This window comes from Rana temporaria, chromosome 12, assembly GCF_905171775.1.
Source record: "Rana temporaria chromosome 12, aRanTem1.1, whole genome shotgun sequence".
Lineage (NCBI taxonomy): Eukaryota > Metazoa > Chordata > Amphibia > Anura > Ranidae > Rana > Rana temporaria.
In genome coordinates, this window is record NC_053500.1 from 52,477,314 (window position 1) to 52,499,348 (window position 22,035).

General features: G+C 44.8%; 1 protein-coding gene and 2 long non-coding RNA genes across 3 annotated transcripts in view; 1 reads left to right on the forward strand and 2 right to left on the reverse strand.

The window, feature by feature from the left end:
• The window catches only part of LOC120918543 (G-protein coupled receptor 39-like), a 45,908-nt gene that overhangs the window by 19,041 nt on the left and 4,832 nt on the right, over nt 1–22,035 (reverse strand). The gene's annotated exons all lie outside the window — the stretch shown is intronic.
• Nucleotides 8,874–9,578, reverse strand: LOC120918544. Its single transcript, XR_005744414.1, has 2 exons — nt 9,220–9,578; nt 8,874–9,109 (listed from the first exon to the last, which is right to left on the reverse strand). It is a non-coding gene; the product is annotated as an uncharacterized LOC120918544 (long non-coding RNA).
• LOC120918546 lies at nt 16,777–17,353 on the forward strand. Its single transcript, XR_005744416.1, has 2 exons — nt 16,777–17,007; nt 17,118–17,353. It is a non-coding gene; the product is annotated as an uncharacterized LOC120918546 (long non-coding RNA).

Sequence of the window (22,035 nt, forward strand, 5' to 3'; positions counted from 1 at the left end):
ATGTTTGGCGGTTCCAAGTAATTTTCTAGCAAATAATATTGATTTTTAATTTAAGAAACAAGTGTTGGACTTTAAGTGGTTAAATTCAGTTACAATGTTAGTTAGTTACAATGTTTCATTTTGTTTACAAACTTAGCAGACTGCCCAGATTTTTTCATTTTTTTTTTTTCACAAGAAACCAGATTTTTTTCTTTACACACAGAAGTGTATCCCTTTTGATCTAAGAAGGAAGCGTTAGTTACAATGTTTCCTGTTAAAAACTTGGCAGACTGCCTGGATATTTTCTTTTGATAGCTGAAAGTCTTTCCACTTGTTATATGAAAGAATCGGCAAACTCTGCATTGGAGATCGTCAGGGGGGTTGAATCGAGATCACGATTTTTTTAACGATTAATTGTGCAGCTCTAGCACGGTATTTGCGCAGCAATTCTTCAAACATGTTTTTTTTTAAAAAACTTTTTTTTTATTCATTAAAAAAACACTAGTTAGTTAAGTAAGCACAATTTTTTTTGGTATCCTAAGCGATGCTTTAAATTTTTTCTAGGTTACATGTTTAGAGTTACAGAGGAGGTCTAGTACTAGAATTATTGTTCTCGCTCTAACAATCGTGGCATATGTAACCTGTGTGTATCTGGCTCTGATACTACCAGTGCCTACCCAGCTACTGACTAGTATCTCTCCCCAGCCTGTCCCCACACACCCTCTCACCTGCTGACATGTGGATGGGGGAATCACTCCTGCAGTGTTATTGTGTTCTGCCAGTGCGTACAATGATCAGTGTTGCTAACTATAGCTGGCAGCACTGATTGTTTTGGAAACAACTAACAGGCTGGTTGTACTCAAGTCGATTAATAGATTAATAGATTAAACCAGCTAGCCCATACATAGATTGACTATGGCTGGTCTCTGCATAATTGGCGTAATTTCAATCCATGTATGACCCGCTTAACCACTACGCAATCCCTAAATATCCTTCCACTCCTGTACATAGTGCTCACTGTCATACTCTCCACACTCCTCTCCTGTACATAGTGCCCACTGTCATACTCTCCACACTTCTCTCCTATACATAGTGCCCACTGTCATACCCTGCACACTCCTCTCCTGTACATAGTGCCCACTGTCATACCCTCCACACTCCTCTCCTATACAGAGCGCCCCCTGTCATACCCTTCACACTCCTCTCCTGTACATAGTGCCCACTGTCATACACTTCTCTCCTGTACATAGTGCCCACTGTCGCACCCTTCACACTCCTCTCCTGTACATACTGCTCACTGTCATACCCTCCACACTCCTCTCCTATACATAGTGCCCACTGTCATACCCTCCACCCTCCTCTCCTATACATAGTGTTCACTATCATACCCTCCACACTCCTCTCCTATACGTAGTGCCCACTATCATACCGTCTACATTCCTCTCCTGTACATACTGCCCACTGTCATACCCTCCACACTCCTCTCCTGTACATGCTGCCCCATCATACCCTCCACACTTCTCTCTGGTACGTACTACCCTCTGTCATACCCCCACACTCTTCCTGTACATACTGCCCATTGTCATACCCTTCACACTCCTCTCCTGTACATAGTGCCTTTTGCCGTACCCTTTGCACTCCTCTCCTGTACATAGTGCCCACTGTTAGACCCCCCACATTCCTCTCCCTCACCTGCACATACTTCCCACTTATATACCGTCCATACTCCTCCCCTATGTCGCTTACCCACAAAAACAGTTCTTTAAAATTATACTGAATATCCTCAATGTTACCAGCTCTAGAATAGACACACTTTTGTTAGTTCAACTAAAGGAAATCTCAGTTCTCATATTTGTTCAGCCCCATTATTAGTACTCCTTTAATTTTGTGATTACTACTATGATGTATAGAGGAACATCGGGGATCTCAGCTACTTTAAATATAGCACTTATATGAAAAAGTGTCCCTGAAAATATTTTTTAAATGTTGGCAACTGTGCACTTAGGCACTGCCCAAGGACCACTGGGTCAGTAGGGGGCCCCATGAGAGGCTCCTGGGATCCTGTGATAATAAAGCGGTAGTAAACTTTCCTGACATTACTACTTTTTAGAGGCCCTGGGGTAGGTTATACCACAACGTACAAGTATGCACAGCATATTAGCACATTAGTGTACACTTAAATTTTCAGACTGAGCCCTCCAGTGCTGCGCTGTGATGAATCAGGCGGGGCCCGGGCGCTTACATCTTCACCCGGTCTTCCTTCTGGGTTCTGTGCCATTGGTCACTTGCCTTGGCCGGGCTGCATTCATGTCATTCCCACGCATTTATTTATTATTTATAAAAGGCCCCACCAAAATCCTCAGCACCAGGCCCATGATGTTCATAATCTGGCCCTGCCTATGATGCAATCAATTTGCAAGTAAGGGCTGTCACTAGTTTATATCACTAGTATATTTTTTTTTATAAAAAAAAGGGGGGTTGTCATCTGGGGCCCTGGGGATCTCCGGACCCCTAAAAAAAAAAAAAAATTGTCCCTTTAATAAAAAATAAAATAAAAATATATTAAAAAATATAGGGGGTTGCCATCTGGGCCCCGGTGGACCTCCGGGCCCCTTACAGGTGTACTGCCTGTACCCCCTCATGGCGGCCCTGGTTAGATGTGTTTGTAGACTTTTCTGTAGCACAGCAATCAAACCATATTTTAAGGGTACGAAGAAAACCTGGGGTTTGTTTAAGCCCCTCCCAACAGCTTGGTCACACCCACTGTTTGCCGCCATGTGGTGTGGTCACCCCATTACTACTCTCCCTGGGCCTTCCGGAGGTGCCCCAGTTTTCTTACAATCCAAATAATGCCCCTGCTGCTGAGGAAGATTGTCCTCTAACGGCCATCATAATTTAACCACACCCACTTTTTAACCACCAGACCATTCAGATTTGGAAATGCAGGGAACCGCCAGACTCTTGTGTGCTGTGTTGATCACCTCTAAATAGTATATTAAAAGAACAGTACAAAAACTGACACTCAAAAAGGCTGACAGAAAATTATTTTGGTTTTATTTGTACAAAAATGACATAACTGGGAGTTACTATACCCACACGGTCATAAAAAACTCAGCACGTGTATCTAACATAATATGGCTCAGGGTGTAGCTAAAACAAACCTCATCCCTAGGTCATATTGTAGACAAAGATTCATAAATCTTTATATTTGTCATCAGTATGACCTAGGGATGAGGTTTGTCTTAGCTACACCCTGAGCCATATTATGTTAGATACACGTGCTGAGATTTTTTATGACCATGTGAGTATGGTAACTCCCAGTTATGTATTTTGTATAAATAAAATGAAGACTATTTTATGTAATTTTTGTTTTTCTGTTTTTGGGTGCTGTGATTGATGTGTACCTATCTCAGTTGTTCTGTGAATAATTTTTAGCTTTCAGCGCTGTCACACTTTAAATGACAATTGCGTGGTCATGCAACTGATGCAGTGGCGTACCTACGGGGGGGGGGGGGGGCAATGGGAATGGTCTTCCCCAGGTGCCACACACTGGGGGGTGTCAGGCCGACACCCCCGTCCTCCCCGTAAGTGAAGCGGTGATAGCGGGGCGGTCTCAGGCAGTGCAGTGGCGATGGATGTGACAATGCAGGGAGAGGCAAGCTGTGACAGGATGCAAGGGTGCAGGATGTGTGTAAACACACAGCTCCCGGTCCTGTCAGGGGGAGAGAACAGCGATGAGTCAATTCCCTAATTCAGTCCACCCCCCCCTACAGTTAGAACACACCCAGGGAACATACTTAACCCCTTCCTCGCCCCCTAGTGTTAACCCTTTCCCTGCCAGTGGCATTTTTATAGTAATCAATGCATTTTTATAGCACTGATCGCTATAAAAATGCCAATGGTCCCAAAAATGTGTCAAAAGTGTCCGCCATAATGACGCAGTACCGATTAAAATCGCCATTACTAGTAAAAAAAAAATATTAATAAAAATGCCATAAAACTATCCCCTATTTTGTAAATGCTATAACTTTTGCGCAAACCAATCAATAAACACTTATTGCAATTTTTTTTTACGAAAAATATGTAGAAGAATACGTATCGGCCTAAGCTGAGGAAAAAAAACGTTTATATATTTTTGGGGGATATTTATTACAGCAAAAAGTAAAAAATATAATTTTTTTTCAAAATTGTCGCTCTATTTTTGTTTATAGCGCAAAAACTAAAAACCACAGAGGTGATCAAATACCACCAAAAGAAAGCTCTATTTGTGGGAAAAAAAGACGCCAATTTTCTTTGGGAGCCAAGTCGCACGTCCGCGCAATTGTCAGCTAAAACGACGCAGTGCCGAATCGCAAAAAGTGGCCTGGTCTTTGACCAGCAATATAGTCTGGGGCTGAAGTGGTTAAAGGATTAATAAATTTAAAAAAATAATTAAATAAGAAACATGTTATACTTACTTCCACTGTGGCCCTGAACCTGGTCTTCTGGGGTCCCTCGGCGGCTGTCTCGGCTCCCCCTGCAAGGACTCAACACCTTCATGCGAGCGAGCTCACATGGTGTTGAGTTCTTGCGGGCGCGCTCCCGTGATACAGCTGGCAGCCATAGCCACCGACTGTATCACTTGGCCCCACCCCCGGCACACCGCATCATTAGATGTGATTGACAGCAGTGCGAGCCAATGGCTGTGCTGCTTTCAATCAACCAATGAATGAGCCGGGAAGATGGCCGAGAAGCCTGCGCGTTCACGGCGCGGGACTTTCGAGGGGTCAGGTAAGTAAAGGGGGGGTTCGGGGGGGCCTCTAATCTGCAGATGTTTTTCACCTTAATGCATAGAATGCATTAAGCTGACAAAAACTTTTACCTTTACAACTTCTTTAAGAATAAATACTTTTATAGAATTTAAATTTTTTAAATCAGAGTTTAGTGTCCCTTTAACAGCTATGATATGCAAGCCTGAACTATATGACATGCCAGAAATTGAACTGCCTTATTTAGCCAATTTTCTAATCCTGACATTCCTGTCAAACAGCACAGACAGGTTTTGACATTTTTTTCTGCCTCATTTAAAGCCATACAGCTTGGTCAAGGACTAACTCTACCAGTGACTACATGGCATGAGAATAGCAAAACACTGATCAGAGAGCTCTCTGTGGAATATAGTGAAGCCTATTTGGCTTTCAATACATGCTAGCAGTAATCACTGTGTGTTCTCTGGGCAAGGACGGCTGCCACCGCAACCCCAGAGAGAACAAAATTGATCTGCGGGAGGGATACCGCCATCAACACTGACTGTGTTGATAGGGGGAATCAAGCAATTTTCAAGAAAATTGTACTCAAACAAGGATGCTTTGACCGCTCTATCTAAAGCACCGCTCAGCGCTTCAGGAAAAAAGCAATTCAGGTTTATGAGCAAAAATGGTGTCAAAAATAATAATATACAATGTTAACAGCTACTTAAAAAGAATAAAATGTAAAACAATATCAAAAACACTCAAAGTTCATAGAGTCCTCAATAATATTGTAGCAGCGCTTTAGTCAAACTCTGAATTTAACATAACAGGAAAAATTGGTGATGCAGAGGAGTACCTTGCACCTTCCACCAAAAACTTCACCGCGTGAGGGGGTCTCGCCTTTTTGGAGATACACTCACCGCAATTATGGATAAGTTACACCTTAATCACACTGGTCATCCACCGCTATACTTTCCACCCAGTTAGTAGTCACACTTTTGCAAGGGTCCAGCAACAGTATGTGAAAAAATAAATAGTATAATATTGCTTTAAAAGTTTAATGAAAATCACAAAATCCCCCTTACAAGTTAAGCGTACCAAACATCAATAAATCTCAAGCAAAATAAAGTGTGAGCGTAGTCACCCGGTCACCGCAGTAAGTAAAGAATGCCACCTACACAGGTGAGTCCCTAAATTAGGCATGTCCAAAGTCAGGCCCGGGGGCCAATTGCGGCCCTTGTTTCATTTTAAGGTGGCCCCACTGGTAATTTGTGTATATATATCTCTTTTGTAGCCCCCAATGAATCTACGAGCGCCGGGCATTCAGAGGCTGCATTCATGTCAATGGTGGGGCTGCATTAATTTCTAATGGTGAGGATGCATTCATGGTACTGGTGAGGCTGCATTCATGGCAATGGCAATGGCTGATAAATACAGTATATCCAAATAAAATGCCCAAGCTCATCTTTAGACTCTTCAACACACACAGCCACAAAGGAAATAGAATTCTTGTTGGGCAGTGTATTAGTTAATTTGCATTTAATTTTAATGATTCAAAGTAGGGTTGTCCCGATACCGATATCGGTATCGGGACCGATACCGAGTTTTTGCAGGAGTACTCGTACTCCCGCAAATACCCCCCGATACTAAAATAGAATACTTGTTCTCCTCCCCCCCCCGCCGCCGCAAACCCGTCGCCGCAAAGCCGCCGCTGCCGTTAATCAGCGTGCGGGGAATACATTTCGTTTGAATAGCTGTATCCCCGCCGCGTATAGACACTCTCCCTTGCGTGGGATTGGACAGATGATCTGTCCAATCCCGCGCAAGGGGGAGTGTCTATACGCGGCGGGGATACAGCTATTCAAACAAAAGCTGTTCCCCGCACGCTGATTAACGGCGGCACGTGCGGCATCGAGGTATGGGGGACATGGCTGGAATGTGGGGGACATGGCTGCATTATGTGGGGGACATGGCTGCATTATGTGGGGGACATGGCTGGAATGTGGAGGACATGGCTGCATTATGTGGGGGACATGGCTGGAATGTGGAGGACATGGCTGGAATGTGGAGGACATGACTGAATTATGTGGGGGGACATGGCTGCAATATGTGGGGGGACATGGCTGCAATATGTGGGGGGACATGGCTGCAATATGTGGGGGGACATGGCTGCAATATGTGGGGGGACATGGCTGCAATATGTGGGGGGACATGGCTGCAATATGTGGGGGACATGGCTGCAATATGTGGGGGACATGGCTGCATTTGGGGACACATTTAAAAAAAGTATTGGTATTCGGTATCGGCGAGTACATAAAAAAAAGTATCGGTACTTGTACTCAGTCCTAAAAAAATAAAAAGCGCAGCAGTCATCAAATACCACCAAAAGAAATCTCTATTTGTGAGAAAAAAAGGGTGTAAATTGTGTTTGGGTACAGCGTCGCACCACCGCGCAATTGTCAGTTAAAGCGACGCAGTGCCATACCGCAAAAATGGCCTGGTCATTAAGGGGGGAAATCCTTCCAGTGCTGAAGTAGTTAATCGGGGCACTGATTATCAGTGTAGTCCCAACAGTGCCCACCAGTGCTGCCAACCAGTGCCCATTTGTACCTCCTTATCAGTGCCACCTATCAGCGCCCATCAGTGCCCATTAGTGCAGCCTCATCAGTGCAGCCTATCAGCGTACATCTGTGAAGGAGAAAAATTACCTGTTTGCCAAACTTTATAACAAACTATGAAAAACTTTGGTGATTAAATGCCACCAAAAGAAAGCTCTATTTGTGTGAAATTTCATATGTGTACAGTGTAGCATGAGCGTGCAATTGTCACTCAAAGTGTGACAGTGCTGAGTGCTGAGGCTGCATTCACACCTGAGTCCAGCATCCAGTGTTGTTTTCACACGTTTTAACGCGTGACTTTTTTTAGCTTTGGTGTTTTTTTATTAGCCAATAGAGAAAACTATCATCTGTTGCTAGGTATTTTAGCTTTTTTAGCTTTTCCTTTACCTTTCATTATTTTTTAATTATTATTATTAATTTATTATTATGCTTTTTTTTTGTTAGGGTAAGGGGGTTAGAGCTAAGGTTAGGTTAGGGTTAAGATTAGGGGTTGGGGTGTCACATACCTTAGTTGGAGGCCGAGTTGACAAGAGGGCTTCCCTTGTGGCTCTGGTCTGAGCACCTCTGAATGTGATGAGAGATAAAAGGCTCAAAGAAGCACGGGTGCCAGTAGCTTGATAGCAGGTGACTGCCACAGTCAGGGACGTAGTCAAGGTGAGCTGGGGTCATACATGGCAAGACAACAGGGTGTCAGTGCACACTGGATATATGAGATTATGACTAAGCGAATATGGATTTGTGAAATGCGTTAATCTCTGCCCATCTGCTCATCTCTGTTGATGTGTTTTTGGATGTCATTACGTATCGTTTGATGGATTTTTATCTTCAATAAAGTTTTTCATTTTCTTCACACCTGTGAGTGCGGTTAAAGGGTCACTAAAGGAATTTTTTTTTTTAGCTAAATAGCTTCCTTTACCTTACTGCAGTCCTGGTTTCATGTCCTTATTGTATGTTTTTGCTTTGATGTTGCTGTAAATCCTCTCTGTTCTGGACACTTCCTGGTTGCCTGTTTCCTGATAACCACAGTACTGGGAGATTTCTCACGGTGGTCACTAATCAAGGAGGTGTGATTACGGTGTGTAAAACGAAACTGGATTGGTGCTGAGGAGTTTTAGACAAAGGCTCACTGCTCTCTATTGGCTGACTGCCCTCTAGTGGCTCTCTGTACATCAGAGAACCAGAAAACAACAGCAAAAACGAAACTACACTGCAGACACATTATATGATTGTTTTTTATCTATTTTTAATCATTTTTAAAATAAATCAGTTAACTATTATGTCTCTATACCCTGTAAACAGTAATTTCAGCTAAAAAATGTTTTTCCTTTGGTGACCCTTTAATGTTTTCCTGTGTCAGTCACAATGGATATTAGCCTGAGCTTGTCTGTGTGCTGGTGCACAAGCATTAGATGTATTAGATGAGCAGCAGCTGCAGAAAAATTTGCATTAGCTGTATGGAAATTAGTAATAGCTGAACAATATGGGAAAGTAGAACAATGGCGGGACTATAGCGGTGCATGCAAAAACCAGTAAAGGAAGATAGAACAAATAATATAAATTTTAATGATTTATTAAAAAACAGAGTAGCGTCAGGTTGTAAGGCATATCATAGACTTCACAGGAGCCCACTACACAACTCAACAACCTGATCAAGAGTACAAAGTTAAAAGGTTCCCATAACAGACATCAGTACTATAACAGAGATCGCAACCCGGTTGGTAAACCCTATATATTTCGCCCGGTCAGGCTTCTTCAGGGGTGGTTGAGATCAGAGTTTGGATTCTGATAATGACATACAGAGAAAGAAAGTTAACGATTTATACATAGAAACATTAAATATACATAAACAATAAATAAAGTCGCTCTGCCAGTGTATATCAAATAATGCCCACCTGCTGGTCCGTAGTGGGAGTAAAAAGACAACAGGGTGCGTGTATACCCTGGTTCCATCACATGCCTGAAAAATCAGGCCGGATGAGCACAAGTTGACAGCCACAAGGATAACCTAGGCAGGAAAAAATGAGAAGCCGCTGCAGATGGAATTCACACAATCCCCAACCATCGGAGAGGCAAGGGGCGGCACCCAGAGACAGAGTAGCCAACTGTGGAGAAGAGTAGTGATATCAGTATCTATTATAGAATACTTAATAAAAATATTTATAGAAAGTAATAAGATGAAATGTACACTCACAGTGCTTAAATAAACAGGTATAGCATCTGTGGAGGCATACGCCTAGCTTGAGACCGGAGGCTTATCAGATCTGTAACAAGCTGATCCAAATATTATGTCAAAAAATAGAAAAATTAGGAAAAAGGCAAAAAGAAGAAAGAAAGAAAAGAAAAACAGGAAAAAAAAAAAAAGGAAAAAAGAAAAAGAGAGAAATGAAACAGATAGTTTACTTCTGTATTGTAAATATAAATGTAGCGATTATAGTGATCTTAAGCATACAGCTGTTCCATAGTAGGATAAAAAGATCCACTCATAAAGAGAGAGTTTGTTAAAAAATAACAACAAACCAAAAGATTATAAGTGATAATTTTTTTAAAAAACAGAGAAGGAGACACTTAATAAGGAGCATAAGAAATTGTTTGAGCAAACAGAGGAGACAGGCTTGTATAGTAGGCAGCTTTTAGGCATGGTAGAGAGGATACCTGGTCAATCAATCTCAGCAGCACAGGTTAGCTCCACAGGAGTGTACAGCACACTGACGCTCCACAGCAGGACAGAGTCCTGATATACCCCTCAACCCCTCCCACACGTCCGTGCGTCAGAGGGGGCGCGGTCGGGCGTGAGCGGACACATAGTGTCAGTGCGCAGGCGCCCACACTGATGCTGGACAAGAGGCCTACAATCCCCAGCAACCCCTGGGTTGGGAGGCGTGGACGGCCGAGTGGTCGGCCAATCACAGCGCGCCAGGGGAGGGGCACCGCCGTACAGCGGAGCAGCCCATAGGCACAGAGGAAAGCCAATGTCCAAGAGCCGGGAGTGGCCAGATCGCCGATGGAGAGGGCGGGGAGCCAGCGATCAGGGGGGAGAGAGAGAGACACTGACAAAAACGGGCTCACACAGTGAAGCCCTTGAGTGTCCAAATGGAAGGGGACAAAAGGTGAAAAAACAACCGCAGCAGCATCACAAATCCTGCAGAATAATATAGGATTATCCAAAGGGCAAAGGAATAGCAACTCGGTATATAAAATGATATATCATGACCCATAACTTAGAAAGGCAGGGCCATTGAAAAAAAACAGCATGGATGTAGGCAGGGTGGCAAGGGCATATATACAGTGGCAGAGCGATTCACAACAAAGTTCACACAGATAGGTAATATTTATAGATCAGAATAATAGTTAAGATCAAACAAATCTGGGGCATTCGTATAAAAAATAATAATTCATACACATACATTGATTAGCAAAATGCCAAAATAGCCAAAGAAAGAAAACAGACAAAGAAAAGGAAAAGGAAGGAAAAAAAGAGGGGAAAAGATCAGGGGAAAAGGTAGAGCATTTAAAGGGAGGGGGAGACAAGGAAAGGGACGGAAAGGGAAGGGGAAAACAGAGGATAGAGAAAAGGAAAAAGAGGGAGGGAGGGGGAGGGGGAGGGGAGAGGGGGCAAAAGACAGAGAGAAAGAGAAAAGAAGGAGGAGCCAGGTACCCAAAGAAAGGGAAAAGAGAACAAAGCGGACAGATGATGCAGAGTGACAAGCATCATATATTTCATGCTGGAGCAACCCGGGCGGTCGCCCGATGAAAGCGTGGCAAGCCAATCAATAGAGCACAGGGATAGTGGAACTGAGACACATAGAATAGGTAGCCCTTACAGGAAAGATTTAAAACTGATATATTCGTTCAGTCCTGGGTAATGGGTGGCGTTTAGAGTTTGTATCCATTTAGTTTCAAGTTGCAGAAGACTGCGATCAATGCCCCCACCCCTAACATGTGTGGGCACATGTTCCAGGGCAGTGAATTTCACCATGGTGGGCTCGAAATTGTGCTCATGTCCCACATGCCGGCTAATGGCAGTGGTGGACAGTTTTTTCCGTATAGGTGCAATATGGTCCGATATACGTTTGTGGAAAGGTCTTTTCGTCTTGCCTACGTAGAAGCACCCACACAAGCATTTGGCCAGATACACCACGCCGACAGTCTGGCATGTGACCCGATGCCGAATGGTGTGGGTACGTCCACCAGGCAGGACGACTGTCGATCCACTTAAGATAAAAGGACACATGTGGCATCCCTTACATGAGAAAGTGCCATTGATTATGTGTGGAGAATTTTCTAGGGGATTGTGATGACTCTGAACAAGTTTGTCCCGTAGAGATGGTGCTCTGCGGTAGGTGACTTCAGGTCGATCCTTAATAAATTTATTAACGGTATTGTCAGCCAATAGTAACGGCCAGTACCTATCCAAAATTTCCTTAAACTGTGCATGGCAAGCAGAATACTGAGTGAGCAGACGTATTGGTTGCAGGGAGTTAACCTTTCTGGGGGGAAAAATCAGGTCCCTGCGGTCAATACTCGCGGCTCGATTGTAGGCCTTCTTCAGGATATTATGGCTGTAACCTCTATCCTTCAAACGAAAGTATAGGTTTCTAGCAGCTATTTCATAATCTTTCTTGAGGACACAATTCCTCTTTAGTCTAATGTATTGGCTGTAGGGTATACTTTTTACAAGCGACTGCGGATGGCCACTGGAGGCATGCAGAATAGTATTGCCTGCAGAAGGCTTACGAAAAAGAGAGGAGTAGACAGTTCCATCAGATCCAATGAAGATGGTGAGATCGAGAAAATTAATCGATTTTAGACTGCATTCCATGGTGAACTTAAGATTAAAGGTATTTTTGGCCAGTCTATTCGTGAATAACTCAAGTTCCGTTCTGCCACCAGACCACAGTAGCAGAACGTCATCGATGTATCTGTACCACGCAATAACGTGGCACAGATACATCGAGGATTCATCATCAGAAAAAAGCTCCTTCTCCCACCCCCCCAGGTACAGGTTGGCATACGATGGGGCACAGCTGCCTACTATACAAGCCTGTCTCCTCTGTTTGCTCAAACAATTTCTTATGCTCCTTATTAAGTGTCTCCTTCTCTGTTTTTTAAAAAAATTATCACTTATAATCTTTTGGTTTGTTGTTATTTTTTAACAAACTCTCTCTTTATGAGTGGATCTTTTTATCCTACTATGGAACAGCTGTATGCTTAAGATCACTATAATCGCTACATTTATATTTACAATACAGAAGTAAACTATCTGTTTCATTTCTCTCTTTTTCTTTTTTCCTTTTTTTTTTTTTCCTGTTTTTCTTTTCTTTCTTTCTTCTTTTTGCCTTTTTCCTAATTTTTCTATTTTTTGACATAATATTTGGATCAGCTTGTTACAGATCTGATAAGCCTCCGGTCTCAAGCTAGGCGTATGCCTCCACAGATGCTATACCTGTTTATTTAAGCACTGTGGGCCATATTCTCAAACAAGTTACACCGGCGTATATGGAGATGCGCGGCGTAAGTGTAAAGATGCGCCGTCCTATCTATGCGCCGTAGTCACAGAACCAGATCCGCCAGAAATCAGGCTACTCCTGTCCGTCTTAACTAGTTTAAGTTTACGCAGCGTAGGCGTATATTTCAGCTGATGGCATCCTAGGCTGCCATAGAATTAGTATTCAAATATGCAAATGATGTAGATGCGCTGATTCCCGAACCTACGCGCGATCGGCTTAGGCTACGCGCTGTGCGCGTAAGACGATTGTCCGGCTGAAAGTTACCCCTTATAAAGCTCGGTTAACTTTGCTCCAGACCTGAGTAAGTTAGCTTGAAAAAAGCAAATACAGCAGCACCATCCCGGACGAGCTGAGCAAACAAATTTTGCGGACAACACATTCGTATGCCAACATGCCAGGGGCAGGCGTGGTCTTAGCACTGCTAGTGTGTGAGGAGGAAGAGGCACTTAGAAGGAGGAGGGCACGGAGGAGGGCACGTGAGATGATCTACCCACAGCGCATTAGCCTCTTTGGCATGGCTGATGTGGATGTGTTTCACCGTTATAGATTCAGCCCTGATGCCATACTTGAAATTACCAGAGCCCTGAAGAATGACATCAGCAGCCCAACACAACGATCCCATGCAGTGCAGCCACTGGTGAAGGTCCTGGCAACATTGCATTTTCTTGCCACAGGCTCTTTTCAAAGAACCAGTGGAGACGTGGTTGGGATATCCCAAACCAGCATGAGTAGATGCGTGCACCAAGTTGTCCCCGCAATACTCCGACGCATGTCGCACCACATAATCAGACCCACCCAGGAGGACATGCGGCTGAAGGCAATGACAGATTTCTGCCTAATTGATGGTTTCCCACGCACTGTGGGTGCAATTGATTGTACCCATGTGGCAATACAGCCCCCCCACGAGACCGAGCACATATACCGCAACAGAAAACATTGGCATTCTATCAATGTCCAAGTGATCGTGGATGCACATGGCCTCATATGGCACGTCCGTGCAAAACACCCCGGATCCAGCCATGACAGCTTTATATTCAGGCAAAGTGACATCCCAAGACAATTTGAGCAGAATGTGTATGGGGACAGTTGGCTGGTTGGTGAGTGACATGGGTGTCAGGTATGACTGTCCCCCCCCATGATGCAGACATCACGAGGGGCACATGCATGACTAACATCCTCCTGTCTTTTCCCTTCCAGGTGACTCTGCCTATGCCCTGGGACCTCATCTCATGACTCCATTCCGCAATCCGCAAACACCAGGAGAGAGAAGATATAACGAAGCACACGCACGCACCCGTGCAGTGGTTGAGCGAACATTTGGCCTCCTTAAGTCACGATTTCGATGCCTGGATAAGACTGGGGGTACCCTGCTGTATTCCCCCAACTTCGTGTGCCAAATCATCGCTGCATGTTGCGTGCTGCACAACTTCGCAGTGAGAAAGGGCCTGCAGATTGACCTACGTGATGACCTGACCCCCCAACCACCATGTCCCCCCCTAACCGAGGCTACCCCGTCTGCTGATGGTACAGCAGTCAGGAGATGTCTCGTGGAGCGAATCTTTGAACGTTAAACACAAACATTAAACATGGCACACAGAAAATGCACGCATGCACACCACTGTGGTCCCTAACACACACCCCACATGCACAGAACATTGGATTAGACCGAAGTACACCGCACGGTACTAAGGAGCAGCAACGCCGCGTCAAGGCCCCAATGATGTTGCTGTCCATTCATACGTCATTCATACGGACCTGGGGAGAACTTATCACCAGTGACACCCCTTACTGGCAGGAATGTCACCACCCCACATTCACACACCATTCACACTGTACTCTGCAACACTGCCTGTGTTCAGCACCCAAACTAAAAAAAAAAGCTCTTAACCAGAGCAAATAATAAAATAAGCTCTTAACCAGAGCAAATAATAAAAAAAGCTCTTAACCAGAGCAAATAATAAAATAAGCTCTTAACCAGAGCAAATAATAAAATAAGCTCTTAACCAGAGCAAATAATAAAATAAGCTCTTAACCAGAGCAAATAATAAAATAAGCTCTTAACCAGAGCAAATGAACAATAAATAATCACTTGCCCCGGCGCGGGCTACGCCTGGTGCCCAGGTTCCTGGCCCTCACTTGCCTGGGGGGAGCTGGGGCATCAGGTGGAGGAACATCTCCAGGTGGAGGAACATTCCCAGGTGCCTCCCTGCCTGCCTGTCTGCCCTCCAAAGCTAGTGCTATGCGGGTGAGCAATGACTCCTGGGTAGCTGTCTGGGCCTGAACAGCCCTTCGCAGGCACCTGACCTCCCCCACAAGTTCGGCAGTTGTAGTCTGCAGCTCACCCAGGCTGGTGATTGTGGCTGCGCAGTTTCCAGCCACATCTTGCAGAGCATCTGGTACTGCTCCCGAGGAGGCCAAGCTGTCGGACAGGCGCCTCAACTCCACCAAGATTTCACCCATATGACGGGTTTGCTGGTCCTGCTGCCTGGCCAGATTCTCATGAAGCATTTCTGCCGCACCCCTTGTCCTGTGGGTAGCCCTCCTGGGGACAGGAGTGGCTGGGCCCCTTGCATAGAGTGAGGACCTGGAGGGGCTGGAGATGAGGGGGATGGGACGGGAGGGACTGGAGAGGGTGTTGGAGGACCCTGAGGGGCTGGATATGCGGGGGCTTTGTGATGGTCCTGCCACCACATGCGACTCCTCCAAAAAAAGGAAGACCTCCTGCTCGCTGTGGACCACCTCTTCCTGGACCACCTCTTCCTGGACCTCCTCTTCCTGGACCTCCTCTTCCTGGACCTCCTCTTCAACAACCTCCTGCGCGGAGGACTGACCACTCCCCTCCACCAAGGCCTGTTGGCTTCCCAGGAGGTCAGTCACAGAAGCAGACTGCTCAGTGGATGATGGTCTGTGACGGCCACTGGCAGCATTGGATGGCCCCGCTTCATCCTGCTCACCTGTGGATGACACAAAACAGTCACATGTTGGTGGACCAACACACTTGTCACATAACCCACCACCCCCACCACACATGCAACACACCAGAAGATAAAACACACTTACCTGTCCTCATGGGTGGCTCACTTGAGTCATGGCCCTCCAGGCCCTCCACCTGCTCCCTCCGAAGGCAGCGGGCAATCACTTCCTCCTCTTGAGTGAGCCGGGTAGAACAGGGTGGCCCCCCTCCTGTGCCCCTGGCATGCTTTGCAATGATGGCCATCTTGTTCCTGACCACACCACGCAGGTCATTCATTTTTTTCTGAATTTCCTGGGGGGTCCTTGCCTCATGGCCTAAGGCATTGACCTGGGCAGTCACTTTCCTAAGGATCTCCTCCTTTTTGGTTTTACTTGTGCTGCCACTGTCAGCACCATGGAGTCTTGAATCGTATCTCTCCATGGCAGAGACTACGATGGCCCTCTCATCTTGGCTGAAATTCTTTTTTCTCCTTTCCTTCCTGGGTCCAGGCATTGCAAAGCTAAAGAGAAAAATCTCCACCAACAGAATCAATGGAGTCACTTTGCACTCGTTGGGCGCATGTGGTGACGCATTTATACACTGGGCCGGCCCAACTCAGCAGGGATTTACGCCTACTGTTGTTTTGCGCAGGCGCAGAGGGCGGGGCACGTCCGGCGCATGCTCCGTTCGGTCTGGACATCATTTGCATGGGGTCACGGTTCATTAGCATTCTTCACGCCTACATCCCTCCTACCGTCACTTGCGCCTACTTACGCTGACACATTTCAGCTCCGCGAGCGCAACGTAGGACGCATGTGGTACGGGAATATGGGAGAGCTCTCTCCAAGTTAAGCCGGCGTAGCGCAACTATGATGCGCTACACCTAAGTAAATATGCGCCGATCTACGAGAATATGGCCCTGTGAGTGTACATTTCATCTTATTACTTTCTATAAATATTTTTATTAAGTATTCTATAATAGATACTGATATCACTACTCTTCTCCACAGTTGGCTACTCTGTCTCTGGGTGCCGCCCCTTGCCTCTCCGATGGTTGGGGATTGTGTGAATTCCATCTGCAGCGGCTTCTCATTTTTTCCTGCCTAGGTTATCCTTGTGGCTGTCAACTTGTGCTCATCCGGCCTGATTTTTCAGGCATGTGATGGAACCAGGGTATACACGCACCCTGTTGTCTTTTTACTCCCACTACGGACCAGCAGGTGGGCATTATTTGATATACACTGGCAGAGCGACTTTATTTATTGTTTATGTATATCTAATGTTTCTATGTATAAATCGTTAACTTTCTTTCTCTGTATGTCATTATCAGAATCCAAACTCTGATCTCAACCACCCCTGAAGAAGCCTGACCGGGCGAAATATATAGGGTTTACCAACCGGGTTGCGATCTCCGTTACAGTACTGATGTCTGTTATGGGAACCTTTTAACTTTGTACTCTTGATCAGGTTGTTGAGCTGTGTAGTGGGCTCCTGTGAGGTCTATGATATGCCTTACAACCTGACGCTACTCTGTTTTTTAATAAATCATTAAAATTTATATTATTTGTTCTATTTTCCTTTACTGGTTTTTGCATGCACCGCTATAGTCCCGCCATTGTTCTACTTTCCTATATACAAATTTGGGATGAGGTGCTTTTGTTAAAAAAACTACTTTCCAGTCTAGACCAGCCAGATCCTATCCCCCTTTTCCAAATATTTTCTTGGATGTTTCAATACATCATATTTGGATCTGATTGGCCTAGCGACTTATGATTAAATGCTATGCTCTCCTGGCTCTACCTATGAACATATGAAATTGCGATTGTTGTATATATTGCCAATACGTTAATATCTGTTTAGGACTTAGCCTCCATTACTCTGCCATTTAGTCCCCTCTTCTTTGATCCTCTTTCCGGATCTCCTTCTGATCCCCTCCTTCAGTCATCCCTCACTGACAGTGTTTCTAGCACTTTGAGTGTGCATCACTGTCACCCCCACCCGGCTACCCTGTGCGGTGTAGATTCCCACTTCACCTGCTACAGGGCACCCGGTGTATGTGTCGTTTTTTTTTTGTTTGTATTATCTGTTCAATTTTTTCTGCTGGTCTCTCTTCTCAGGCTGTCTTTTGCTGTTAGCATGGCAGACTTTCGTGGTGCTGCATGGGAAGGCTTTATGTTCAAAATTCAGTCCAATACAAATAATGCTGACATAACTATTCCCGAGCTTGATCGAGCATTTTCTAGATTACAACGACTGCTGGAGAAAAAGGTCAGAATATTTTGGCATAAACAATATTTCATCAAGTATGTTGAAAATCAGATCACCCCATGGGGCCTGAGGATACAAATATTCCCCAATCTTAAAAAGGTAGATGACGCGCTTAAACTTAGATGGGAACAGAACTTACAGTCATGTTCATTCGAAATGATGAACATCTTATGCAATCAATACGAAGCTGAAATTGAAGATCTTGATGTTCAGGTCAATGCCTGGTATATTGAACTTGTAGTGTCGATATCCAATCCGTTGTTCATTGAGAGGGAGAAATCCCTAAAAGAACATCTGGAAGAGTATACCACTGACTTAATCAACTTTAAGGAGGGCAAATATCTTAGAGATAAGGCTGCATATGACAATAAGTATGCTTACAAATGGAACCAACCAACTTTCAACAAACCTACAGCTCATCCGCCTACACGTAACATGCCTGTCAATTTGACTAATATACCAAATGTCACCTCTGTCTCCTCCACAGCATCAAGTCAGTCAACTGTATACCGAGAGATGTCTCATGATCGTTTCCCACGGAAACGTAAAAATTACCGAAAATCTACGTCCTCAGAATCTCTATCACAAACCGGTCTCAACACTACTAAGCGTCTACCCACTAACTCTTCTATTTTAGACAACTTTCGTCCATCTTCCTTATCGCGAATCTTGCATCCTGATACCCCACAGGTGACGAATGCCTTATCAGCGCACCCTCCGCGAGTTCCGGCACTCACGTCGCCTCTGCTAATGACACCTAATACCACCCCGACGAGACGGGTAAGCGAACCCAATGTATCTTCACATGTATCTTCACTCTTTCCCCAGAGTTCGGCAAGTATCGATCCCAAAATTGCACCAATTTTTTTAGGCAAACAGATGGAACTATCATCCACCCCGATACCCTCGACGAAGTGAGCACGCCCTCTTTGGATCTTGAGGTCATCAATCTATCATCCACTTTATTAAGTGGACATGAGATTGATGTCCTTAAGCTTGGACTCACATTCTGTCCATCCATGGGGGGTGATAAGTTTCAAATGATTAAAGACATTCATCTCTTTGCCCGGAAATTAATGTTCAAGGTCATCTATAATAAACCATCTATCGAGTCAGACACTAGCAATTTTGAACAACTTAAAAATGATGCCGATGAGATACAGGCCATCGAGACCTTGATGGAACTATGGGAGGAAGGTCATGTGGATGACGATTCCCCCCTGGTACCACCCACTTTGGGAATGTGTGCCTCAGAGGTCACCTTTCCTCCACCTATGTCCTTTAAACCCAAATCGCTAAACTTTCCACTCCTGAACAAAAATGCCAGTATATGGTCATTTGTCCAGCAGACCACAAAAGAAGTGGAGAGAATTGACCTTTCTAACAACTCTCCAAATCGTACTTTCAATCAACGACAAGCTCTCAGAAGTCTTCAGGATAATCGCTCCATAATAATCAAACCCTCAGACAAAGGGGGCAACGTAGTAGTCATGAACATACAGGACTACGAACGAATGTGTTATAAGATCCTTGAAAACAAGGATTGGTACTGCCCAATATCCCAGTCAGCAATTTTAAGCTTCAATAATGAATACTACGCCCTTATTACTCAGGCCTATCATCAGGGCCTGATTGACAAGGATACGTGGAACTTTCTGAACACTCAGGAACCTAGGGTTCCTACAATGTACGCCCTACCGAAGATTCATAAATCTCTAAAATGCCCACCAGGTAGACCCATAGTATCGGGCTGTGCGGGGCTAACAGAGAATGCCAGTTCCCTGGTTGATAATTACATTCGCCCGCATGTTACCGCCCTGTCCTCGTACATCAAGGACACGATTGACCTTTTGCAAACTATCGATGGCATATCAGTCCCACCCAATACCTGGCTGGTTGCTATCGATATTGAAAGTCTTTACAACGCAATCCCCCACGATAGGGGTATTGAAGTTGTGGGTAAAATTCTAAAGGATAGAGGCGATCAGGCAGAACCTTATAACGTATTCATCCTGGGTTTATTAAAGTTCATTCTCACCAGAAATGTGTTCATGTTTGGACTCTCCCACTTCCTCCAGGTGCAGGGGGTTGCGATGGGGACTAAATGTGCCCCATCGTATGCCAACCTGTACCTGGGGGGGTGGGAGAAGGAGCTTTTTTCTGATGATGAATCCTCGATGTATCTGTGCCACGTTATTGCGTGGTACAGATACATCGATGACGTTCTGCTACTGTGGTCTGGTGGCAGAACGGAACTTGAGTTATTCATGAATAGACTGGCCAAAAATACCTTTAATCTTAAGTTCACCATGGAATGCAGTCTAAAATCGATTAATTTTCTCGATCTCACCATCTTCATTGGATCTGATGGAACTGTCTACTCCTCTCTTTTTCGTAAGCCTTCTGCAGGCAATACTATTCTGCATGCCTCCAGTGGCCATCCGCAGTCGCTTGTAAAAAGTATACCCTACAGCCAATACATTAGACTAAAGAGGAATTGTGTCCTCAAGAAAGATTATGAAATAGCTGCTAGAAACCTATACTTTCGTTTGAAGGATAGAGGTTACAGCCATAATATCCTGAAGAAGGCCTACAATCGAGCCGCGAGTATTGACCGCAGGGACCTGATTTTTCCCCCCAGAAAGGTTAACTCCCTGCAACCAATACGTCTGCTCACTCAGTATTCTGCTTGCCATGCACAGTTTAAGGAAATTTTGGATAGGTACTGGCCGTTACTATTGGCTGACAATACCGTTAATAAATTTATTAAGGATCGACCTGAAGTCACCTACCGCAGAGCACCATCTCTACGGGACAAACTTGTTCAGAGTCATCACAATCCCTAGAAAATTCTCCACACATAATCAATGGCACCTTCTCATGTAAGGGATGCCACATGTGTCCTTTTATCTTAAGTGGATCGACAGTCGTCCTGCCTGGTGGACGTACCCACACCATTCGGCATCGGGTCACATGCCAGACTGTCGGCGTGGTGTATCTGGCCAAATGCTTGTGTGGGTGCTTCTACGTAGGCAAGACGAAAAGACCTTTCCACAAACGTATATCGGACCATATTGCACCTATACGGAAAAAACTGTCCACCACTGCCATTAGCCGGCATGTGGGACATGAGCACAATTTCGAGCCCACCATGGTGAAATTCACTGCCCTGGAACATGTGCCCACACATGTTAGGGGTGGGGGCATTGATCGCAGTCTTCTGCAACTTGAAACTAAATGGATACAAACTCTAAACGCCACCCATTACCCAGGACTGAACGAATATATCAGTTTTAAATCTTTCCTGTAAGGGCTACCTATTCTATGTGTCTCAGTTCCACTATCCCTGTGCTCTATTGATTGGCTTGCCACGCTTTCATCGGGCGACCGCCCGGGTTGCTCCAGCATGAAATATATGATGCTTGTCACTCTGCATCATCTGTCCGCTTTGTTCTCTTTTCCCTTTCTTTGGGTACCTGGCTCCTCCTTCTTTTCTCTTTCTCTCTGTCTTTTGCCCCCTCTCCCCTCCCCCTCCCCCTCCCTTCCTCTTTTTCCTTTTCTCTATCCTCTGTTTTCCCCTTCCCTTTCCGTCCCTTTCCTTGTCTCCCCCTCCCTTTAAATGCTCTACCTTTTCCCCTGATCTTTTCCCCTCTTTTTTTCCTTCCTTTTCCTTTTCTTTGTCTGTTTTCTTTCTTTGGCTATTTTGGCATTTTGCTAATCAATGTATGTGTATGAATTATTATTTTTTATACGAATGCCCCAGATTTGTTTGATCTTAACTATTATTCTGATCTATAAATATTACCTATCTGTGTGAACTTTGTTGTGAATCGCTCTGCCACTGTATATATGCCCTTGCCACCCTGCCTACATCCATGCTGGTTTTTTTCAATGGCCCTGCCTTTCTAAGTTATGGGTCATGATATATCCTTTTATATACCGAGTTGCTATTCCTTTGCCCTTTGGATAATCCTATATTA